Here is a 4,725-nt window from a genome sequence, read left to right as displayed (position 1 = left end):
GAGATGACACCAAGCCCAGCAAGCAGAACCTCAACCTTGAAGTTGCCGCTGGTAGGCTAGGATACAAAGGTAGCAAGAAAATTGATGCCAACAAGGGAAACATGCAAGAGGAGGCCAAGTGAAAGCTTGATGAGCCAGGTATATAGATTCTTGCAAGAGTCACCAATTCAGTAGAGCATGGAGAAAATTACAGGATGAGAGCATCCTCGATACCCAAAATAAGGTAGGACTCCATTGATTTCCAACCAAAATCACATGGTCCTCATTAAGGCTAGAATTACACAAGCTTAACGCCTACAAAACAATTGCCTTACTATCCACCATAACATGGAAAATTTTACTTTAAACATTTACAAATTTATAAGTATAAAAGGAAGCATCACAATCCAAGAGCCATTTAAATTATATATTTATACTAATACAAGGACCTAATTACATACAAAGGAAGTTTGAAATAGGGCTCATTTAAAACAGAGGTAACGCATATAAGTCACGCATTTAAAAGGCTCTATTTTGATAAAAGAAAATAAAAAAGGTGTTACATATTTTTTTTTTAATAAAGGGAAATTTAAAAAAGGGGGGTTCTTAAAGTAAATAATAATCGATAAAATTTATTTAAAAACTTGAAAATTATATAGAAAGGGAATAAAAATGGTAAAGAATTTTCCAAGATAGAGGGAGAAAAGAGTGAGGGGGGGGGGATTATATATGCTGAATAAAGAAAGACCAAAAGTGAATTATATATGCTGAATAAAGCAAGACCAAAATTGAATAGTAGGGAGCCCTAGTATGTGCGAGTGTGCGTGCGTGCGTGTGTGTGTGTGTGTGTGTGTGTGTGTGTGTGTGTTGTATACTTGTCATATAGTGATTTCCTTTGCTGATGTACTTTTGAGCTCCGGGAAGCTACTGTGTAACATTAAGAATTTAAAAGGTTCACCCCAAAAATGTGTGTGTGTGTGTGCGTGCGTGCAAGCGTATGTGTGCATATTCACGTACACATGTGTTTGTGTATGTGTGTGCGTGCATGTGCATGCGTGCATGCATGTGCACACGTTGATGGGCTTTTTCTATGCGACTAGTATCTTTTTGTATCAAATAAGAAATGCTATGTAAATCATGAATAATAGCACTCATGTGTAGGAGGTAGTAGCACTGATAGGCGCACTTGTAGCTAGAGTATATCATGACATTGGCCCACTCTACTTTTTTTGGGATGATTTTTGTATTAAACATATATTTTGAATTAATTACGTGCTTGTATGGAGAACCCTGATTGCAGGAGATGATGACAAGAACTTTGCGACCAAATTGATGATTGGATGACCCATGGAACTTGGATGAGGGCCGTGGATCTTGCACTGGCACATGGATGATGGAGGGAGTGGTCACGAAGGCACTGAAGAAGGACTAGTGTTTTCCTAAAAGACTATAGGTAAGGAGCACTTTGCACGACTTGGCAATGATCTACAACGTGAACAAATTTCGACACTATCTATTGGCTATTGACTTTATCTTCTACATGGATCATCAAACCTTATTATATCTTGTGAATCAGCCATGTACGACAAGCCGAATCACTCGATGGCTTCTACTACTACAAGAATTCAATTTCAAAATCGTGGTGAGAAAAGGAGCTCAACATTTAATTTCCTATCACATGTCACGATTGAGGACAAGAGAAGAGCCAAAAGGAATAGAAGATGACCTACTAGATGCCACATTATTTCAAATAGACGATGTGCCTGATTGGTGCGCAGACATCATTGGGTACTTAATGGCAGGATGACCGCCTCCTGAAATGAAAGTAATAAATGCTACGAAACTAATTCTAAAAGCCGCACCCTATCAACTCATTGCCAGAAAACTATACAAGATGGGCAATGATGAGGTTTTAAGGAGATGTGTGATGCCACATGATATCATGCCAATCCTTAGTGAAGTACATGAAGGCATTGCAAGTGGACATTTCCAAGCGGAAGCAACAACAAGAAAAGTCCTTCTCGCAGTTACTGGTGGCCAACACTTTGGTCAGATGCTTATGAATATGCCAAAAGCTGTGATGTATGCCAATGAACTTCTAAACCACAACACAAAGACTTCAATCCCCTAACAATAGTCATTGCACAAAAACCCTTTGAAAAATAGGGGATTGATTTTGTGGGTCCCATCCATCTAGTAGCAAAAGGAACATAGACACGCTACATCATTATGGCCACTAATTACTTTACTAAATGGGCTGAAGCTAAAGCCATCAGAAAGGCAGATGCCAAAAGCACAGCGTGGTTCTTGTACAAGAATGTAATTACTCAATTTGGATGTCCCATTGAAATTGTGTCAGATAGAGGCACACATTTTGTCAATGAGGTCATTCAAGAACTCTTGTCTGGCTTTATGGTGATCCATAGAAAGAGCACACCTTACTACCCCCAAGGGAATGGACAAGCCGAACCCACCAACAAAATTCTATGTATTGTCCTCACCAAGGACCTATGCTACACTTGTGGACACCTATGCTACAACAAGCAATGACACGACTGTAGGTGACCAACACCTTAGAACTTGCACCTAGGTAAAGCAGATACAGTCGTGTCATTGCTCGTTGTAGCATAGGTGTTCACAAGTGTAGCATAGGTCCTTGGGTCATGTTCCGGTGAGAGGTGTAGGCTAAAGCATGGAAAGATCTCATGTGTGTGTGAATGAGAAAGAGGGCTTGATTATAACAATTGATGGAGGCTCTCGCATCCATGGGAGTTCAAGGGTTTAGAAGGGGATTTCAGGGTTAGAAGGAGAGACAGAGTTGAGAGAACTAACTAGGAGTTCTAGGGTTCAGAGGGGGGTGCAGGGTTTAGGAGGAGTCCAAGGTTGAGGAGTGGAGAGCTAGTCTCCTTCCCGAGTTTGAGGGGTAAGGGTTGAGGAGGAGGGAGGAGGAGGAGGAGGAGGGAGGAGAAGGAGGAGGGAGGAGGAGGAAGAGGAGGAAGGAGGAGGAGGAGGAGGAGGAGGAGGAGGAGGAGGAGGAGGAGGAGGCAGAAGAGATGGAGGAGAAGGATAAAGGAGGGAGGAGGAGGAGGAGGAGAAGGGAGGAGGAGGAGGAGGAGGGAGGAAGGAGGAGGAAGGAGAAGGAGATGGGAGGAGGAGGAGGAAGGAGGAGGAGGAGGAGGAGGAGGGAGGAGGAGATGGAGGAGAAGGATGAGGGAGGAGGAGGAGGGAGGAAGAGTGAGGAAGGAGGAGGAGGAGGGAGTACAAGGTTAGACAGTGCAAGGGTAAGGGCATGCTAGAACACGATAGTGTAAGAGAGCATGGATGCAATGGATATCAATCTGATGAACACAATAGTGAGCTTGAACACTTAACCCCAAATAGTGGGAGCTTCATTCCATTCAGAGATATTTATACATGTTAGTCTCTACACAATCCATAGGTACCTCCATGGTGGGACCTCTTTTGTAGGAGACCTTTTGGACAAGAATCCCTCCACTTTTGGGGGGGACCTTTCGGGTCTCTACACAAAGTGGGGGGACCTTTTGGCAAGAATCCCTCCACTTTTGGGGGGGACCTTTCGGGTCTCTACACAAAGTGGAGGGACTTTTTGGGTCTCTACACAAAGTGGCCAAAAGTGTAGGTTTTTAGTCTTTCTCTCTCTAGATCCTAATTTTTGCAAGTATGACTGGATCTTTTCTAGAGAGGATTTTGGCTATCCTCATCCTTTAAGATTTATCATACCATCTTTCAGGCTCAAGATATTACACGTAGAGCTTTGCCGCTATTTTACATACACAATGCTCTCATTTTGTTGTCCTAGACTGCACTTCTGGCCCTTGTTGCCATAGGGTTAACAGATATTAAGTGTCAACCTTGCTTACAAGCTCTTTGAATTGCTTTAGTAGACTTTTACAAGGCTTTTATATGTCATTCGCATTCTCATACTCATCAAGTGGCAATTTTTTGGCCTATGTATTTGTTTTAAAGGCCTTTCTCTCCAGTGTTGTTGGACCTGCCCAGTCTAGGAAGTGAAGAAGAAAGTAGTGATGTTGGTGAAGATATAATTAAAAAAAGAGCATTATGATTTCTTTTCCAGAATGCAATCCATTGTCTTCAATGGCCTTATGGTTTTCTCTTTCTATATAAAAGCACTCTCCCATCATCTCTTTGTTGTGGAAAAGTTAGGCCATGAAGATTTTGGGAAAGAAGTAGACTATAAGGGTTTTAATGCTTACCCTCATAAATAGAGGGAGATGACCCCTTGCCTCATAAATAGCAGTAATGGTTGAATTAGCAATCAAGGAGGGAATTCCCCTCACATAGAATTTCTCATGAACTTGGAGTGGTAAGGTAGACGGTTTGAACTCATCGTGATCAATAGTATATTTGCATAGCACACAGACTTCTCCTTTTTCTATCTTCCAATCTAGTAAGAATCACAAATGCAAGAATGAAATCAAAAGTATAGAGACTAACACAATACAATATATTATTTCATTAAAATGATACATTATACATCACACTTGAATATATTCCATTAATTATTTTTGTGAATAAAAGCTTTGGAGTTGTCCTATATATTGCTCTACTGCAGCATGGTTTGTCATATCCCAATTGTTATGCAACGTGCATGGCCTCCATGTCTTTTAAATTAGACACACGAGTAATTCCTCTCAACTTAGACACTACTAATGTACTTACGTAAATAGGTGGATTTTGAGAAATACCTAAAAACTTTGTTTGTGT

This window comes from Dipteris shenzhenensis, chromosome 14, assembly GCF_047967505.1.
Source record: "Dipteris shenzhenensis isolate YYH24624 ecotype China chromosome 14, Dip_SZ_1.0, whole genome shotgun sequence".
Taxonomy (NCBI): Eukaryota; Viridiplantae; Streptophyta; class Polypodiopsida; order Gleicheniales; family Dipteridaceae; genus Dipteris; species Dipteris shenzhenensis.
This window is presented reverse-complemented; position numbering follows the sequence as displayed.